Raw genomic sequence first — 21,709 nt, forward strand, 5'->3', positions numbered from 1 at the left:
GGAGCCATTCAGCAGCAAGGTGGCTTCCGTCCTCCTTCTTGCAGTCCTGGCTGAGCATCTCTGCTCTGCCCCACCAGGACCATAGACTTCTCTTTCACCTGCAGGGGTTAGGTGTAGGGAGCCCTCTGCGGCCCAGCTGTCACAGGAGTGAGCCCATGATAGCAGGGCTGCAGAGGGTTCACTGACCTACAGCAGGGCCAGTGACACCTGATTCCTGCAGATGCAAAGGGAAGAGGCTGCACTCCTGCCCACGGTTACCAATCAGTATTCCCACGCCCCACACTCCAGTTTCAGTGTGTCAGCTGCAATTGACATCTATCCATTAAATTCAAATCCTGCCACGCGAGGCAAAATCTATGCTGATTTCACTGATCAGGAGTAGCGCAGTCACACAAAAAACTCACACCAATAAAACCTTTATGCCATGCTACATCACCTTGTCTGTATGCACAAACACACAAATCTATCATATTCATGCTCTTGTGTAGTGCTTCACAAGTATACTATATTGGCACATTACTATACTAACGTAAGCTGCTACATCATGTTGAAAATCTTTCAAACAGAATACACAATCTATCAAACATCACTATCATTTCTATGCAGGCAGTGGCCCATACAGTACCAAGATATTCCAGGAACAGAATATAAAATACCTATAATTAATGACAGGTGATGTCAAGTTTCATTTTCATTGCCTCAACTCTTTAGCATTGCATGAAAGTTTTCAGCCAGCTACAAAACCATGTATATAATAGGCTAGGAAAGGAGCCACTCCACACTTATTGCCTGGTCATTCCAGATACTAAGCACTCTCAACTCCCATTAAAGTCATTCAGAAGTGAGGGCATTCAGTGCTTATTACCTGGCAGGGGTAATTTAGGGAGTCCCTCATTCTGGGAACATAACTATTCTTTACATTAAAAGCAACTGTTTGTGCACACAGAAGGGAGAAAGTAACCCCTAACTTCATAGCAAGTTCAGCTACAAACAAGCACTAATGATTGTTATAAGGGGCTGAAATCTTGTGCATTACCTGTGTATTGCATTTAAGGGTGAAATTCTAATTCCATTTACACCAATGAAGTCAATGGAGTTACTCTGGATTTATACCACTATACAGTGAATGCAGAATCAGGCCTTAAATCATATGTAATGCAACTAAAATACTGTTGATGTCACTGGGGAATACCTTACGTTGTCACTGAGTTGTTGTTTTTAAAATTGCTCTAATAATAGTCAAATCTTCCTATCCCTAAAAACACAATGCCAATAACTATCATGTAAAAAGGATTAGTCAAGTTCAGGAAGATTAGAACAAAATGTGAGGAAAATCAGTAAGAAAATGAATTACCTTGGTCTTATTTTTCATTAGAAATAGCAGATTTCCTTTCAGCCGACACCATCTCTCTCTTGGTTCTATATGCAAAGAAGTAAGAGATTAATCAAAACAACCTTTTGTCTCCACACATTAAATGCTTCTTAAAGAATATGCATTAATAATAAAGGTCAGAAGAAAATCATTAACAAACAAAAAAAAATCAGCTTTACTCAGCAGCTCCTATGTACAACATGCTGTTAAATGCCAGATAACTTCCCAGAAGGTTTCTTCTAACCTGCTGCTGAGTGAATTGGTGACTGCGGCATATATTCAACTGTGTTTTCTTTGCTTCTCTCCCTTTTCTCACTCAAGAGCAGAGACTGAGACTTTAGCATTGAACAGCTTGCTACTAAACTGCTCAGAAGCTAAAATGACAGGTGATATTAGATACTGATATATTAGATCACCTTCCTTCAATGGAATAATGATTATAAAATAGAAAAGTAGGCTATTTAGATCAACTGCATCCACATTTATATGAGAAATGAGAATATCCACAGCAACACTACAGAAGATTTTTAAAAAAAAGTTTGGAAGGGCATAAGCCATGCTCTAATTGCTGCACAGTATGAAGAAACATTTCCTATGGGCAGATTCTTCCCTAGCTGCCCACGATGGAATTCTTCCACCTTTCCTGAAGCATCTGGTACTGACCACTGTTAGAGACAGGATATTGACAAGACAGATCACTCATCCACTCTAATATGTCCATTTCTTTGCTCTTGGTGTTAACATCATTGATGTCAATGAAGCTACATAGGCAAGTCTTGAAAAATCCACTTGGTAATGCACCACTAGAAAACGGGAAGCTTGCCCTTGCAAGCAATGGGACCGAGAGGATCAATTTCAGCACACCGTTTTCCCTTAAAGACATTAAATTTCTAGTATGTATGGATGTGAGGATATTCTACCGAAGTATAAGAACCTATACAGAAAAGAATGTGACCCAATCGCAGTGGTTCCAGTATCCTCAGATACTCACAGCTTTCGAGAGAGACAAACAAGATTTCTGGTCAGTTTAAGTACAACTCTTCAGAACCCAGTGGACAGCAGTGAAGCAGACAAGAACCGTACCCATTTTTATTGCTTCTGCTGCTAGGGAAAAGTTTTCAGCAGCAACAGAGAAGTCACTGGAGTTATTCATGGGGAGATAGAACCTTAAAAAAAACAAAAAAACAAAAAAACACTTCAGGATAGGGGATGGGTAGAAAAATGTTAGACACCTTTCTCCAACTTGCAGCAGAAGGTTCTGGAACTGAGGGCAAAAGAGAAGAGGAGAGCATCTTTTTCCTACCAGTAGCCAGTATGGGATGGAATAGGGTTCCTGCAAATGTATCAAGTATCCACTAGCCAGGGTCTGATACAACAGATAATACCTATGAGCAGAATTCAGGGACAGCACTCTGGTAAAAATCCTAGCACCCTCCAAGAGCTGGGGATAGATGCTGTATTATTTCTCACCAGCAACAATCTAATTGCCATGGTTTGAGGAATGGGGCTCTGCAACAAGCTTTCTGGAAAGCTTGTTGGGGAGCCCCATTCCTCAAACCATGGCAATTAGATTCAGCTCCCTGGCTAGTAAGTATCTGGAACACTTTTAAAGATTAAAGATTAATTTGACCCAATGAGCTTACCCAACTATTCAGGGAGCAAGACCAGACAATCAAAGATGGGGATTAGTATGAGAATTGAAAGGTGCATGAGAACTGGTTAAAGGGGAGACTACAACGGGTTACACTGAAAGGTGAACTGTCAGGCTGGAGGGAAGTTACTAATATTGTTCCTCAGGGATCAGTCTTGGGACCAATCTTAATTAAGATTTTTATTCAGGACCTTGGCACAAAAAGTAGGTGTGCGCTAATAAAATCTGTGGGTGACACAAAGTTGGGACGTATTGCCAATACGGAAGAGGACCAGAATATCATACAAGATCTGGATGACCTTGTAAATTGGAGTAATAGAAATGGGATGAAATTTAATAGTGCTAAGTGCAGGTCATTCACTTAGGTACTCACAAAAAGAATTTTTCCTATAAGATGGGGACATATCAGTTGGAAACAACAAAGGAGTAGAAAGACCTGGGGAGTACTGTTTCATCACAGGATGACTGCGAACCGCCAGTGTGATGCAGCTGTGAAAAAGGCTAATGCAATCCTAACATGCATCAGGCTAGCTATTTCCAGTACAGATAGGGAAGTGTTAGTACTGTTGGGTCACAGAGACCCCCTTGGGACTGTCACCGGATGTGCTGAGACTAGTTCTGAGCCCGTTTTCCTAGGCAGTTTGGGACTTCAGAACCCCGCCTTGTTGAGCCAGACATGCCAGTCTGCTCCCATACAGACCCAGGCTCTGAACCATATCCCCCACAAACTGCAGACTTAACGGAAAACGGCTTAGAAAGTGCTCCTGTCTCCAGCACCCAGACACCCAGTTCCCAAGGGGTCCAAACCCCAAATAAATCCATTTTACTCTGTATAAAGCTTATACAGGGTAAACTCATAAATTGTCCACCCTCTAGAACACTGACAGAGAGACATGCACATCTGTTTTCTCCCCCAGGAATTACTTACTTACTCTGGATTCAATAATAAGCAAAAAGTGATTTTATTAAATATAAAAAGTAGGATTTAAGTGGTTCCGAGTAATAACAGACAGAACAAAATAAATTACGAAGCAAAATGAAACAAAAACACGCAAGTCTAATCCTAATACAGTGGGAAACTAAATGCAAGTAAATCTCACCCTCAAAGATGTTCCAATAAGCTTCTTTCACAGACTAGACTCCTTTCTAGTCCGGGCCCAATCCTTTCCCCAGTACAGTTCTTGTTTCAGCTCAGGTGATAGCTAGGAGATTTCTCATGACTGCAGCCTCCTTTGTTCTGTTCCACCCCTTTATATAGTTTTGGTACATGGCGGGAATCTTTTGTCTCTCTGGGTCCCAACCCCTCCTTCTAAATGGAAAAGCACCAGGTTTAAGATGGATTCCAGTCCCAGGTGACATGGTCACATGTCCTGTGAGACCCCAAGCCTTCATTCTTCCGGGCCTGACTCACAGGAAGGCTTGCAAGTAAACAGAGCCATCTACAGTCAATTGTCCTGGTTAATGGGAGCCATCAAGATTCCAAACCACCATAAATGGCCCACACTTTGCATAATTACAATAGGACCTCAGAGTTATATTTCATATTTCTAGTTTCAGATGCAAGAAAGATACATTTATATAAACTGGATGACCACCCTCAGTAGATATTAAGCATTGCAATGATATTTTACAAGAGACCTTTTTCATGAAGCATATTCCAGTTACGCTAATGAGTGTGAATATAATGTATTTTCATAAAAGCATATGGAGTACAACATCACAAGTACCATCATACAAGGCACTAGTGAGACCGCCTCTGGAATACTGCGTGCAATTCTGGTCCCCCCACATTTAAGAAAGTTATCTTTAGTCTGGAACAGGTGCAGAGTAGGGCTATTAGGCTGATCAAAGGAATCGAAATCCATCTTATGAGAGGAGACTCAAGGAGCTTGGCTTGTTTAGCCTAACCAAAAAAAGTCTGAGGGGAGATATGATTGCTCTCTATAAATACATCAGAAGTATAAATACCAGGGAGGGAGAGGAGTTACATACATTAAGTGCCAATGTGGACACAAGAACAAATGGCTATAAACTGGCCATCAACAAGTTTAGGCTTGAAATTTAGATGGTTTCTAACCATCAGAGGAGTAAAGTTCTGGAATAGCCTTCCAAGGGAGCAGTAAGGGCAAAAAACCTAACTGGCTTAAGGGCTGAGCCTGATACATTTATGGAGGGGATGGTATGATGAGATTGCCTGCAATCTGCGATTGCTAGCAGCAAATATCCCCAATGGCTGGTGATGGGATACTAGATGGGGAGAGCTCTAGTTCAGAGGTGTGCAAACTATGGCCCGCGGGCCACAGCTGGCCTGTGGGACCCTCCTGCCTGGCCCCTGAGCTCCTGGCCTGGGAGGCTTGCCCCTGGCCCCTCCCCTGCTGTTCCCCCTCCCCCACAGCCTCAGCTCACTGCGCTGCTGGTGCAATGGTCCGGGTGGCAGGGCAGCGAGCTCCTGCCGGGCAGCGCAGCTGCAGAACCATGGCCTGACCCGGTGCTCTGTGCCGCACAGTGGCATAGGTGGCTCCAGCTAGGTGGCATGGCTGCCTGTCCTGGCGCTCTAGGCAGCGTGGCTGTAGTGCTGCCAGGCAGCACGGTGAGGGGGTAGGGAGCGGGGGGAGGTTGGATAGAGGGCAGGGGAGTTTGACGTGGTGGTAAGGGGTTGGGGCGTGGATAGCGGTTGGGGCAGTTAGAGGGCAGTTGAATGGAAGCAGGGGTTCCGCGGGAGCAGTCAGGAAAGAGAGGGGGAGTTGGATGGAGTGGTGGGAGGGGGTCAGGGAGGAGGGGTGGCTGGATGCGCAGGGGTCTGGTGGGGCAGTCAGAAATGAGAGGAGGGGTTGGATGGGGCAGCGGGGGCGGTTGGATGGGACAGGAGTCCCGGGGAGGCCGTCAGGGGGCAAGAATCAGGGGGGATCAGATAGGGGGCAGGGGCTGGGCCACGCCTGGCTGTTTGGGGAGGCACAGCCTCCCCTAACCAGCCCTCCATACAATTTCGGAAACCCGATATGGCCCTCATGCCAAAAAAGTTTGCCCGCCCCTGCTCTAGTTACTACAGAGAATTCTTTCCCACATGTATGGCTGGTGGGTCTTGCCCCACATGCTCAGGGTACAACCAATCACCATATTTGGGATTGGGGAGGAATTTTGCCCCAGGTCAGATTGGCAGAGACCCTGAGTGTTTTTTGCCTTCCTTTGCAGCATGGGGCATGGGTAATTTGAAGGTTTAAAGTAATGCAAACGGCAGATTCTTTGTAACTTGAAGTCTTTAAATCATGATTAGCGGACTTCAGTAACTCACCAGAAGCTATGGGTCCATTACAGGAGCAGTGGGTGAGGTATTTGTGGCCTGCAACATGCAGGAGGTTGGACTAGATGACAATGATGTTCCCTTCTGGCCTTAAAATCGATAACCTGACCCATAGGCTCTCTCAAACAATCACAAGTTGAGATCCTATAGGCCAAATAAAAATAAAGCCTATTCTCTGTTGCTGAAATTATTATATTAGGGATGATTTTACAGCTAACCAGGAGTGATTTCCTAACACAGTCCACGGAACAAATATTTATTCAAGCTCACTGGAAATTGAACGACTTATTAAGTATATTACCATAAAAGCCAGGAGAAACCTGTGCAGGAGGTGGGAACCAAGCTATGAAAGTTGGATAAAGCAGGAAATGATTGGGTTTTTTTTGTGAGAAACTAGAAATCGAAAAGTTACGGCTACTACTGACTGATGACTAGCAGTCAGTACAATGCAAATCAACATGTTGCACAGATCATTGCAATCCTAAATTCCATTTCTTGGAATAGTACAGAATGGAGGCCACGTATACAGTAATGCTGGATTTTATAGGAATGACTACACTGTTCACAAAAAGAAAAGGAATACTTGTGGCACCTCAGAGACTAACAAATTTATTTGAGCATAAGGTCAACATAGCCACAACAATTTTAGGTGAAAGAAGGCATGTATTTTTATTTATAGCATCAGTGTGCATGTACCTCAGTACATACCCCCTAAATCTGAATAAATCTAACAGCTTGCTTTATTTTTTCTCAGCACCATTTTACAGACATCTTGAAATACAAGCACATCATGAGTAACATCCACTTGACAACAAGTCAGATTATTTTTAAAGGTCCCCAACAGTTATTTCAGGTTGTTGTTTTTTTATTTTCCTGTTCTGGACAGTTGGAAAGGAAGGGTTGCATAATACCTTCTACTGTGTTCCATGTAAAATATATATTGAGGACACCTCGCTATCCAACCTATTTAAAAAACCATAAAACGAGGATAATAAACTACTCTTTCCCGAATGTACATTAATCTAGTTAGCAGCCAGAGGACTATTAATTTCATCTCTGTTTGCATATGCCAGTGAGATCCTAATCCACAGCTAAAGCATAAAAGCAATTATTTAGAAAAGAGTTTAGCATCACTCAAGCATCAACAATGAAAAAAACAGAAAACACTAACAAATATGTAATTACTGACACTGTAAGCGGACAGTAGCAGCAAAACGTGCCTCAGCAACAAATAATTTTCACTACAAATTGATACCTATTCATTTTCCATCCTTGACCACTCTGCAGATCTTCAGTTTTTCTTCCTTGTCAAAACAAGCTGATGGCCTTTTGGCCAGTGAAGCCAGATCTTTGGTATTGAACCTCATTAGATAGTCAGTGAAGAGGAGAAGGAAGAGTAAGATATGGAGGAGGAGGATAATGATGCTACTGAGTTTTTTGAAGGTAAGTAAGATCTAAATAGCAGACAAGGTCAACTGAAATATTAAAAAAAGATGCTGCAATGTATCGTGATTTCATACAGGATTTCTTGTGCATTCCACGCATTGTACAGTCATTCAAAATATGAAAGATATGATTGATGGACAAACCAAGGTTAAAATAGGTACCACTGTCAAATCTGATTAAAAGAAAAAAAGCATTTTAGCTTTTCTCTGTTTTTACTAGTTAATGCAGGATCAAGTAAAATGTATTTTAAACAGTACTTTCTGCACACACAGTTTTAACAACGTAACTAGTAACATGCATATGCCATGCTCACCTGTAGAATGAAGGCAACAAAAGAGCTAGAGTACACAAGTACACATTCATGTAGAAAAAATACACAATCTTTTCATCTCTCAAATTGGAATTATAACTCAACAAAATATACCAAGTGTGACAGGGAGTCCACCCACTTAAGCATAATGGTGCCTAGTGGTCATTCCACCCCATCAAATAAGCGGCCCTTTAAGATTTTGAAAGGTCCAATCTACATACACAATGACCTAGGAGGTAATGAGAAAGAGGAAGTGGTCCCAGGACTAGGTGGTGCTTGGGAGGAAATCCTGTCACTTTGTCTTGTAAGGGACAGGAGCCTTGCAGAGTGGGCAGGGAAAGGCTCCCCTCTTAACCAACCAAATGGTGATAAGCTGGGAGAAGGCGATCAGCATAAATGCTGCCGCCCACAGAGCAGGGCAGACACCAGCAGAAAGCGGCTGCCTGCTGGATCCTCTGAGCCTGAAGATTAACTGGGGGGAAAGGACCAGCTGAGGGAGAAGCCTGGCAAAGGTCCTACAGTGGCTAACTTACAACCCAGCTCCAAGAAGAAGAGCTTGGGATTCCTGCTTTGAGGAAGTGACCATTAAACATAAGTCCAGCTCCAGGAAAGGAGCCGTGGGGGGTGGGGCGTTTCCTGAACCAGGACTCAAAAGCTGTATCTACACAGCACACCACTTGTGTCACTGTGTAGGGGTCTGCATAGCTACACACTGCAGTGAAATGCAGGCTGCCTCCACACTACACTGTGTGGCTACACGTCAGTGGAAGGCTCTGGCAGAGGGGAGGCAGTGGGGAAAGTCAAAGCACTGGGGAGCTGCCAAGTCGTTCCCCGCTGTTTCCCCACTGCCAGAGCTTTTCCCCACTGTTAGGCTCTGGCAGCTCAAAGACTCCTTCTCCAGCACAAAGAAAGATACCAGCAGCAGGGAAAGGTGATGGCAAGGAAAGGCTCTAGCAGCAGGGAGAGAGCTGTGAAACATCACACTGCAAAAAATACTAGTGTAGACAGAGAGGCACAGCTTGAGTGAGTAGAGAACCCTGTAGGGTACACAGCCACAGCATTCAGGCATGTCTTTAATCTATTCACCTAAGCAGTACATCACCATCTATGCTGCTATTTACAGCCATGCTATAGGGGCATGCAGTGTACATACTCTACACCTCCTGAAAGAAGTGTCCAGTGTAGACTTACTTTTATATCGCCCCAGAGCGGGCTGACCTGTGGCAAGTAAAAAAAAGAGTTATAATTTGTAGAAAGTCTTAATCAGATCCCATGAAGGGGGTGCATGTTTTGAACCAACCTAACTGGATAATTGACTGATAGACCAGTCAGGGGTACTGGGTGCAATGCAGCATACAAGGGTGAGTGTTGGAGGGAGGCACCCCATGACACTAAGTATCAGTAGGCTTGGAAGGATTCAGTTTTTATTTGTAAATATTGGTAAAAGCAGATTTAACCAAATACACACAAACTGATGAACAAATATTTTTCATTATTAATAACTGAAATGTACAGATAGGCAAAGTAAGAAAAATGCTGCTTGAGAATTAATTTGCTTGATTTAAGGATATTTGCTTTGATATTTTGACACGTAACGTTGACAATTTGTATTTTAACCGTTAGAGTCATAGAGTTAAATGCCAGAAGGAACCAGATCATCTAGTCTGATTGCCTGTATATATCAGCCCATCAACCCCACACAGCATCCACATACTAAACCCAACAACATTTATAAAGCTTTAACTTTTTGAATCTCAACATGTACCGTTGTTAATTGTCTGACTCGCATAACTTCCTGCAAATGTGAAAATCAAAAAAAAAAAAAAATCAAACATTGTTAAAATTCATTCAAACCCAGTCTTCTGCAAGTGAAAATTTAAATCAATAAAAATCAAAAATTCTTAACAACAACAAATTATGTTTTAAAAAAATCAAATTCTGCAAAGCCTAAGGGTAAGCAATTTAAATAATTTTTAAATGCGCAAAAGTGTCTCTTTGAAACTCCCTTTGAAAAATGTCAAAGTTTCTGAGCTATTGTTCTTGAGCACTTCTTGCAGTGTTTTCAGAAAAATATTAAGTCCTAATTAGGGCTATCAGGTGATTAAAAAATTAATCGCGATTAATCGCACTGTTAAACAGTAATAGAATACCATTTATTTAACTATTTTTGGATGTTTTCTACATTTTCAAATATACTATTTCAATTACAACACAGAATACAAAGCATACTGTGCTCACTTTATATTTATTTTGATTACAAATATTTGTGCTGTAAAACAAAACAAACAGTATTATTCAATTCACCTCATAGAAGTGCTGTAGTGCAATCTCTATCATGAAAGTTGAACTTACACATGTAGAATTACGTACAAAAAACAGCATTCAAAAAATAAAATAATGTAAAACGTTAGGCCCTACTTCTTGTTCAGCCAGTTGCTCAGACAAACAAGTTTGTTTACATTTGCAGGAGATAATGCCGCCTGCTTCTTGCTTACAATGTCACCTAAAAGTGAGAACAGGCATTCGTTCGCATGGCACTGTAGTAGCCAGCATCGCAAGACATTTGTGTGTCAGATGCACTAAAAATTCACATGTCCCTTCATGCTTCAACCACCATTCCAGAGGACATGCATCCATGCTGACGACAGGTTCTGCTAGCTAGATAATAATCCAAAGCAGTGCAGACCAAAATATGATCACTTTCATCATCTGAGTCAGATGCCACCAGCAGAAGGTTGATTTTTTTTTTTTTTTTGGTGGTTCGAGGTCTGTAGTTTCTGCATCAGAGTGCTGCTCTTTTAAAAGACTTCTGAAAGCATGTTCCACACCTCATCCATCTCAGACTTTAGAAGGCACTTCAGATTCTTAAAGCTTAGGTTGAGTGCTGTAGCTATCTTTAGAAATCTCACACTGGTACCTTCTTTGCATTTTGTCAAATCTGCAGTGAAAGTATTTTTAAAATGAACAACGTGCTGGGTCATCATCCGAGACTGCTATAACATGAAATACGTGGCAGAATGCAGGTAAAACAGAGCAGTAGACATACTATTCTGCCCCAAGAAGTTCAGTCAAAATTTAATTAATGCATTGTTGTTTTTTTAAACGAGTGTCATCAGCATGGAAGCATGTCTTTTGGAATAGTGGCCGAAGCATAAAGGGGCATATGGATGTTTAGCATATCTGGCATGTAAATACCTTGTTATGCCAGCTACAAAAGTGCCGCACGAACGCCTATTCTCAATTTCAGGTGACATTGTAAATAAGAAGCCAGCAGCATTATCTCCTGTAAATGAAAACAAACTTTTTTGTCTTAGCGATTAGCTGAATAAGAAGTAGGACTGAGTGGACTTGTAGGCTCTAAGTATTACATTGTTTCGTTTTTGAGTGCAGTCATGTAACCCAAAAAAAAAAATCTACATTTGTAAATTGCACTTTCACAATAAAGAGATTGCACTACAGTGCTTGTATGAGGTGAATTGAAAAATACTATTTATCATTTTTACAGTGCAAATATTTGTAATCAAAAATAATATGTGAGCACTATACACTTTGTATTCTGTGTTGTAATAGAAATCAATATATTTGAAAATGTAGAAAAGCATCCAAAAATATTTAATAAATTTAAATTGGTATTCCACTGTTTAACAGTGCGATTAATCGTGATTAATTTTTTTTAATCGCAATTAATTTTTTTGAGTTAATCACGCGTTAACTGCGATTAATCGACAGCCCTAGTCCTAATAAATGGAAACAAATTTTTAGTCTGAATTATATATTTTGAACTACTTTAATTCCATATCTTTTTTTAAAAACTAGTGGGAGAGGGTGCTATGATGGAGGCTACACATGCCATTCATGCTGGGTATAATCTGCATAAGATGTAACTTTAATTGTAATTGTTATGAGACTGAGTCACAACAGAAAGAGGGGTGGGAAAAGTCACAGAAATAAAGTTTTCAACATTTCAATCCTCAAAACAACTTCCCACCCCCCGAATTCAAGCAATAAAAACATACAACAGCTAAAATCTTACCATTCAACAAAGAAAGATTTTTCCTTGTAACAGATCTTGATATTGCCCATATACATCCAGGGAAGTTAATCTCAGATGGGTTTTAGTGCTTCTATCTGTTCAAAAGGCCATATGGTGACTTCTCTGCACAGTTCTGCCACTAATCACAAGCCTCCACAATCTGCTCTGTTCTTCAACAAAAGAGCAATGGCATCTTTTTCTACAGAAAAGCTACTACTACCAACAACTCCAGATCAAGATCCACTCAAGCTGTTGTGCCCAAGGACAAGAAATATTCTATTTTGTACCTTCCTCCGTTCCTTTTATTCCCAATTTCTCCTGTTTGTACCAACTCTTTTTATCATCAGATTTCTTCAGTCCATGCTTTTTGCATTTTTTCTGTTCTCCTACTTCCCAAACCACAACCTACTCCCATTGGACCATGAGTGGGATGCAGACTCTGTACAGGAGTAGTACTTTGTGTACTTTGAAATGTGTACCAGTCACGAACCTGGTATTCAAAATAAGAATCAATTAAATATTTTATTTTTCCCAGTAATGTTCTACATTTTCATTGATTATTGTAAAATTGCAGAAATGTTAGTTTGTCTTCTGCTATACAAGTTCCTAACTCTGCAAACACACATTTGAGAAACTTTACATAAGTAATCCCCTAGATATACCTAAGTGTTTGCAGGATTAAATGTTTTTCATACAGTCGTGCCATTTCTTTTTCTGCATTTCAAAAGCAATATTCCTTTTATCCTTATCACAGCAGCACTCCTTATCCATTCCTATCCTTTCAATCTAATCCATTTCCCCAGTCCTTATCTCATCTCATAATTTTGTTAATCATCATACATTCCTCATATAGGCCCTGATCTTGCACTTTACAACAAACAACTGTGCCCACATGGAACTCCACTGACTTCAACGTGCAAGTGCAGCAGTTTGTCCACATGTTGTACATTGAAGGACTGGTATTGCAGAGAGATCTGTGCGGTGGCGTCTGTCACACAGCATAGACAGGAGGCGGCATTAACCCCTAAAATAGTCCAATAGTAGAGAGTTAAGTGCTGAAGAAATCTATAGACCCAATCCGGAAGAAAATATTCAGATACTTTCTGGGCTGCACAACTTACTTGGCCCATAGCATATGCCTACAAGGGGAGTTTTGGTATGCTAAGATGTTTTCCAAGTGGTTTAGTATGCTAAGCAGGATTTTCTGCTGGTTTTGTTTTATCGTTACGGACTGTATTTTGGGGGCAGACTTTTTTTTTTTTTTTTTAAGACATGGCCAGATGTCTTTCACTGTATATTGTCACTTGAGATTGCATCATCCCTTTCTTTTACCACAAGAAGTGTCTGGCACCTGGGTGTCTGCCCCAAACAGGAGAGTCATTATAGACCATCAACAGTTGAATAACCTTCCCCTAGTAGGACAATGGGCACTAGCAGCCAAAGACTATTGACTTGTTAATAACTCTTATCCATTGTAAGGAACACATAGAATATTGTTGGCCCCAACATATAGAGGACTGGAGAACGGAAAAACCCCAGAGGAAGGCCAGGAAGAGACAAGGTGTTCGAAACTGTTGCTAACAAGAGGCTCTTCGGCAAGAGAAGACTGAGCAGAAGGAGAAGGGGCACAGAAGGATCTTGGACCTTTAAACAGGCACTGACTGGGATCCAAAGTGCTCTTAGGAGTGGTGACAAAAACACAGTGATGTTGCCTGCAGGTATTTGTTAGTTTTCCATACATCTGTGCATCTCTTGTGCTTATTCTATCAGTAAAGTGGGACTGCTTGAGAAGTGCCTTTGCAAAGTCTGTACATCCCTTGTTTCAATGGTCACAAGGCCCATGAAGATTTAAAGAGTAAACTGGAGTGCCCATTCAGGTGGAGATCTAGAGAGCAAGTGTGCTTAAGCTATGGATGAGACATGCGGGAAAAGGAAGATGTTACTTAAGTTAAGCGCCAATGTGGACACAAGAACAATGGCCATCAACAAGTTTAGGCTCAAAATTAGGCAAAGGTTTCTAACCATTCGAGAAGTGAAGTTCTGGAACAGCCTTCCAAGGGCAGCAGTGGGGGAAAAAAACTAAATGACTTCAAGACTGAGCTTGATAAGTTTATGGAGGGGCTGGTATGATGAGATTGCCTAAAATTGCACGTGGCCCATTGGCAACCACCAGCAGCAAAAATCCCCAACTGCTGGTCATAGGACACTAGATGGGGAGGAGCCTGAGTTACTACAGACAATCTCTCTCAGGTATCTGCCCAGCAGGTCTTGCCCAAATGCTCAGGGTCAAACTGATCATGATATTTGGTATCAGGAAGGAATTTTCCCTCAGGTCAGACTGACAGAGACCCTGGGGTTTTTCGCCTTCCTCTGCAGCAAATGTAAGTGGTGAATTCTCTGTAACTTAAAATCTTTAAATCATGATCTGAGGACTTCAGTACCTCAGCCAGAGGTTACGGGTCTATTACAGGAGTGGGTGGTTGAGGTTCTGTCGCCTGCAATGTGCAGGAGGTCAAATTAGATTATCACAATGGCCCCTTCTGACCTTAAAGTATACAAGTCAGCAGTGGTCTGGGGCAGCTGGCCTGGAGGGTCCCACATCCCAAAACAGGAGTACTAGACAGAGGGTCTGTTCCCCAGGAGTATTCCAGAGAGGCCAGACTAAGACACTGTCTGGAAGCATTTCAGACCCAGTAGGATTAAAAGCACATGAGATCCAATGTTTGGGTATAATATAGAAGCTTGGTGACAGTCCATGGGGGGAGCTCAGACAGGGCTGTAACACTAAAAAAAATAAAAATTTAAAAAAAAATCCCTATAGAAGATTACATTTCCTATTGCTGTATTGTTTCTTCTACTGGGACAGGCAGGGAGAATTTTTGGCTTCATGATTTCCCCTCTCCTCTTCTCCACACTTCAGAATGGACACACCAATCGGGGGACTGCTTATCGCCCAGTAACTCCTTAAAAATTCTGCCCTGGTTGACTAAAATTAAGGCAGCTCAGGAAGAACACATCTTCCATAGTACAGGGTCAGTGGTGAGGGGAGACAGCAGGGACAATAAAAATGATTTTTTTTTAAATCTGATTTTTTTGATAAAATGCTTTTTGAGGAAAAAACCTATCTAAAGATAGTTTTAATGAACATACATTATAGCTCAATGATATCTCATCATGGAATAGGGATTATAAATTCTAATTCTATAGTATGAGACAATATATTCATGTAATGTTTAAGAAAAGTTTTAAATGAGTTCCATTAGTTCATGGATTAGGGACCCAATCTTATGGAGTTCCAGGGGCTTCTGTATAGATTATTTAGGTTAATCTTTCTATCTACCCAAATGAGTCTTCCTGACTAGTGATTTAAATCAAATCCACCCTGGGAGACAGACACTATGGGTACCCCCATGGCCCCACAGTATGCCAACATTTTTATGGCTGACCTAAAACAATGCTTCCTCAACTCTCGTCCCCTAACGCTCCTACTCTACTTATGCTACATTGATGACATCATCATCTGGACCCATGGAAAAAAGCCCTTGAGGAATTCCACCATGATTTCAACAATTTCCAACCCACCATCAACCTCTGCCTTGACCAGTCCACACAAGAGATCCACTTCCTGGATGCTACAGTGCTAATAAGCGATAGCCACATAAACACCACCCTATACGGGAAACCTACTGACCTCTATACTTACCTACATGCCTCCAGCTTTCATCCAGACCACATCACACAATCCATTGTCTACAGCCAAACTCTAAGATACAACTGCATTTGTGCCAATCCCTCAGACAGAGACAAACACCTACAAAATCTCTACAAGCATTCTTAAAACTACAATACCTACCTGCTGAAGTGAAGAAACAGATTGACAGAGCCAGAAGAATACCCAGAAGTCACCTACTCCAAGACAGGCCCAACAAAGAAAGTAACAGAATGCCACTAGCCATGACCTTCAGCCCTCAACTAAAACCTCTCCAGTGCATCATCAAGGATCTACAACCAGTCCTGAAGGACAACCCCTCACTCTCACAGATCTGGAGACAGGCCAGTCCTCGCTTACAGACAGCCCCCGCAACCTGAAATAAATACTCACCAGCAACCACACACCAAAAACACTAACCCGGGAATCTATCCTTGCAACAAAGCCCGTTGCCAACTCTGTCCACATATCTATTCAAGGGATACCATCATAGGACCTAATCACATCAGCCACACCATAAGAGGCTTGTTCACCTGCACCTCTACCAATGTGATATATGCCATCATGTGCCAACAATGCCCCTCTGCCATGTACATTGGCCAAACCGGACAATCTCTGCACAAAAGAATAAATGGACACAAATCAGACATCAAGAATTGTAACATTCAAAAACCAGTCGGAGAACTTCAACCTCCCTAGTCACTCAATTTCAGACTTCAAAGTCACAATTCTCCAACAACAAAAAAACTTCAAAAACAGACTCCAACGAGAAACTGTAGAACTGGAATTAATCTGCAAACTGCATATTAAATTAGGCTTGAATAGAGACTGGGAGTGGATGGGTCATTACACAAAGTAAAAACTATTTCCCCATGCTAATTTTTTCCCATACTGTTACTCACACCTTCTCGTCAACGGTTTGAAATGAGCCATCCTGATTATCACTACAAATGTTTTTTTTCTCTCCTGCTGATAATAGCCCACCTTAATTGACTGGTCTCGTTACAGTTGGTATGGCAACACCCATTTTTTCATGTTCTCTGTGTATATATATCTTCCTGCTGTATTTTCCACTGCATGCATCCGATCAAGTGGGTTTTAGCCCACGAAAGCTTATGCCCAGATAAATTTGTTAGTTTCTAAGGTGCCACAAGTTCTCCTCATTTTTTTTCAATTAATCCCTTAACATTTTTCACCATCACTGCAATTATCATGGATATGGAAACCAGATTGGTCAGTTACTCCATAAGCGGGCAGAAAAAAGGTGAGCTGTCTTTCAGTACTGGATGCCAAATACGTCCACCAGAGAAGTAATTCCTTCAAAAAGGGAACAGTGTCCTCAGCTGCTAGCCCTTGGAAGCTTGTAGAAGTTTTCCTTTCCAGTTCATTCACTGTTTTATGTCTTACAATTGTTTTCTGTGGACATGCAATTGTTTAAATACATACACTGATTCAAATACAGTTGAATAAGAACTGTAAACTATCAAAACTTAACTGCTAACAATGTAGATGCATGCACCACAATGTTAAATAGAACTGAAAGGGGACAGAGAAACAGGCATTTTTAGCAGCTAATAAGATATGAATGTAACTACTAAACCAAAAAATGTCTTGGATTAACCGAATTCAAAGGATCAGAAACCATGCCTTGATCCTGTTCATAAATTTACAATCAGCAATCAAAACTCACAGTAAAGGGAACCAATTTTAACTTACCAAAATAGTTTTAGGTCATCACCATTTAGCCCTATCCAAACAGGACTCTACATGACTCCCACATAAACTAACTACCCATCAAAATAATTTGCATCTGATCAGTGATTTATACTGCCATAAAAGAATCAGAATAACTAATGAACAAGTATTTTGTTAGATTAGGATGATTGCCAAGCAGTAATAGTTTAAAAGCAAGCATTCAAAGCAGTGGCTGCAGAGAGGTCAAGCAGTGCCACTATCAAACACTGCTACTGCCTTCATGGCGATTTGCATAGCTATATGCATAGCATTAAAGTAACACTTTGAACATTTCTCAAAGTTGAATTTTTAAACACTACTGACTATTGAGGAAATTAGATCTTAATATCTTGCAGCTTCTACCTGTATTGCATTTAATTCCAAATATTTAGATAATATCCACATCACTGCAAATCTGTTTTGAGAATTTAAGTCTCCTAAACTATGCAGACTCCTAAGCCTCTAACAAGATAATAAAATTCATTGTTGTCATCCTAATTCACACTACTGTTCTGGTAAAAATATTAGCTTTTTCATGAAACCCTTGGAGACCTTATCAAAATATAGTTGTACTTTCATTTACCTTCATTTCTTTTCCTCTGCTTTGAAAGGGTACAATACTTTCAGTTCACTTCATGCAGTATTTAAGAAGTTCTAAAAACGTAAGTCTTTTGGGCACATAGAGGAGGAAAATATCCTTCAAAAGGAAGAAAAGCCTCAGGTATTTCAAAATTGTATTTTCAAGAACTGTTCTATTAAAGCAAATATTGGTTTTATTGAAATGTGTTTCTCAAAAAAAAAATATAGGACGTACCTTTTTCCTAAATGAATTCAGCTCTGTAGTCAAAATATAGGAAATGGATAGTGAGGGCCTTATTATGACACTGATTACAAACCTGAATTCTATAAATAAAAGGGTCATATCTGATCTCCATCACACGGGTGTAAATCAGAAGTATTTCCATGAAGTAACTTCCAATTTACACTAGTGTAAGTAAGATCAGAATATGGCTCAAAATCAGGTAGATAATTAAAACTGCTTCTCTTTCCTCCATGGGATGCTGCAGAATTGAATTTTACATTTCTGATTCTTTATTAAACTGTAAAAACAATTAAAACTTATTCCTTTAGCAAGAAGCTTATTTGGAAGCCTCCATTACTCCTACAAGTCCAAATCATGAGAGATGGGCAATAACTAACAAACAGTCTGGGGGAAATGGCCCTATGTTTTGCATAGGTCCCCAAAAGTGAAAAAAATTCCATGCTGTAAGTGGTCTCTCTCCCTTCTTGCCCTGAAGATGGAGTGACTAGCATGGAGAAAAATAATCATGCCCTACATATGTGAGGATACTGCAGGGGCCCCCCCAAACACTCATGTGTTTATTCTTGTTCTCAATTAAAACAGGCCTCGACAGTCAGAAAACTGTTTGCACTCAGGATTTCCAACCAGTTACTTTACTAAATAAGAAAGATAAACAATTAAAATATCACTTTTTTCTGTGGAACAAAATTTCTCTTTACAATGCATAGTGCATACATAGTAGTAATAATAATAGGTAGCTCAAATGGTAATATATGTGGGAGGGAAGTGATTTTGTTTATTTAAGGAGAGCTCTTGCTGCTTCCAGGTAGTTCCCCTTTATTTTTTCCCCTTCTACAAAAAGGGATGATACATACTGTTTACCAGCTATAACAAAAGAAGGTCAGGAGACATTTATAGACTCAAAGACTAAGGTCAGAAAGGACCATTGCTTAACTTAAACAACATCCTCCCCCCATTCCACTCCTTTAACAAACACCACCTCCATCCTTTATCAAGCCATATATCTGGTCACTGTATCCTTTCCTGATGGAGTACCTGCCTTGAACATCCACCCCACACGTACACGAGGAGTTGCAACATCATAGCCTAAGTCCCTTCCCTACTCACCATAACAAAGCCCTCCCTGAACCCGCTGTGGGGAAGGAAAAAAAACCCCACTCCACCTAGGCCAATCTGGTGAAAAGGGAAAAATTCCTTCCCAGCCCTGCTACAAAGGCGAGCCTAGCGCCATGCCCACAGCAAGTCCTGCCCAAACCTGGCATTTTGCCACCTCCAAGTGGCGAGTTGGAGCTCCTGCTCCATCTGTTCTGGGGGAAATAGGCTTCTCCAGCTGGGCTTACACCTTTTCAACTGACCAGCCCTTCCACTTCCTGAGGATGAACTGGCATCACCATGGTGACCCACTCCCCCTTTTGCAGCAGCCTCTGAGCCTCTTTCTTCCTCCGCTGTCAAGTTCTATTTCCTCTCCCCCCAGCAAGCCAGACAACATCCCCTCTTCCCCCCACTTTAAAGATGCAGTGAGGCCATTAGGGTAGCATATACTTTGTTTTAAATCTTTCCCCCTTTTATTGGATCAGTAAATACATCATGCTGTTCTCTCGGTAGGATGTCTTTTACTAAAGAGCTCCTGTTTGGGATGAAGCAACAGTGACCTGGACCTTTTGAAAAGAAGTCAAAGCAAACTCTAGGGCAATGTTGCCAACTCTCATGAATTTGTCATCAGTCTTATGATAATTGTTGTTTTCCTTAAAGCTCCAGCTCCTGGAGTCAAGTGGATGTGTGATGATTTCAGCCTTCATTCTTAAAAAAATGTAAGTTTCTAGCCTTCACGGCTGTGAATAAAAGTTCAAAATGTGACACAGACACACCCCAGTGCACCCTAAAGGCTCAAAAGAGCAGAAGGCAAATAAACACCAAATCCATTATTTTTACATTGGCTTTAAAATTATGAGACTCTCTCATGATTTTTGAACATTTGGGGTTGACAACACTGCAACAGCTCTGAAGGAAAAATTGTGTGTGTGGAAAAAGTAATAGCAGAACAGAATATATTTTTGTGGTGATCAATTCCCCCATCCCTTAAATGTCATCCATAGTGCTCACCCACCAACAATATTGCTTTTCACAGCCAGGCTGTACCAAATCCAAGAAGTTACTGTAATACTACTAAAAATTGAGTTTTATTCCACTCAGCAAGATACATTCTTTTTTCCACAAAATATATTCTGGCGCTACCGTTTGACCGCACTCCTGTCCCTATTGTTCATTAGTTGTCCCCCGTAATTAATTGGTTTCCCAGGTCCTGTGGACCCCCCCTCCTTAGGCTGGGGGGGGATCCTTTAGCAGTGGGCGGGCTTCGCGTGGATCCCAATAAGGCTACCGTATTTACGTCTATATTTAGGTCACTACCGCCTGTCTCCTCCAATACTTATCTAAACACAAACAGGTACACTTAACATTCAAAATCACTGGCAACACTAATTTCACTGGCCATTTTTACTTTACACAACACATCATTGTGTTTAGGGACTGCAGCATATACTTCACAACATGCGAGATTTTTCATTATCTGAAGATGCCTGTATTCCCTGAACAAATTTTGAATTATTTAGCTTTTGATGGTTTGTTTCACTACCTTACAAGTACAGAGAGACTACTATCCCCTCTCAAAAGGGCCTACAAGCATAACAGAGGGGTATGTATTTTACACATACACACACCTTTTGCATTACCCTAAAGGTCACCATATGGATATGTGAGTTGCTCTACCCCTATTATTCCTGAGTTTGTCGCACATATTATAGCCCCTACTACCCTGGGTTTGAAGAATTGGGTATTAGTCCCAAACTCAGGTCTCTCCCAATGGTAGTGTGTTGCATAAATTGTTAGTTCCATCACAAAGTCTTGGGTACAGGGGGAAGGTATCTGATTTCAAATAGAAACTAAGCAAAATTTGGCAGTTTTATTGGAGTATTGAGCTGAGATTTTGGATTTACTCAAACCCATACTCAAAGGTTTAAACTCTGGATGGGGTAACTCTCAGAACTGCAACAAAAAAAAAAGGCACAAAATCTCTACAACTTGAAACAGTAGCGTTTCACACAGCTCTAAGCTCAGCTGCTGTGTTTGCACTGGGATTGATGGGAAGCCTCACAATATTGTTTGTGCAAACTTCAGTTAAATCTGGGAAGAGGTTCCCCCCAAAAGGCACCCAAACTATTGCTGAAAGTATTCCTTCCAGGTGTCCTCTCCGACCTGGATAAGCCTAATGGGGATCCCAAACATGATCCTCCACTTTAAAACCCTATCCTTAGGTGACCATCCTTGTAA

The 21,709-nt window shown here is 41.1% G+C and overlaps 1 protein-coding gene across 1 annotated transcript in view; it reads right to left on the bottom strand.

Annotated features, from left to right (window-relative positions):
• The window catches only part of INPP4B (inositol polyphosphate-4-phosphatase type II B), a 489,632-nt gene that overhangs the window by 421,962 nt on the left and 45,961 nt on the right, over window positions 1-21,709 (bottom strand). The window contains exon 2 of the mRNA XM_084627075.1: window positions 1,355-1,419. The gene's annotated coding sequence lies outside the window, so the exon portion shown is untranslated. The remainder of the gene's footprint in view (window positions 1-1,354; window positions 1,420-21,709) is intronic.

This window comes from Lepidochelys olivacea, assembly GCF_965140295.1.
Source record: "Lepidochelys olivacea isolate rLepOli2 genome assembly, chromosome: 4".
Lineage (NCBI taxonomy): Eukaryota > Metazoa > Chordata > Testudines > Cheloniidae > Lepidochelys > Lepidochelys olivacea.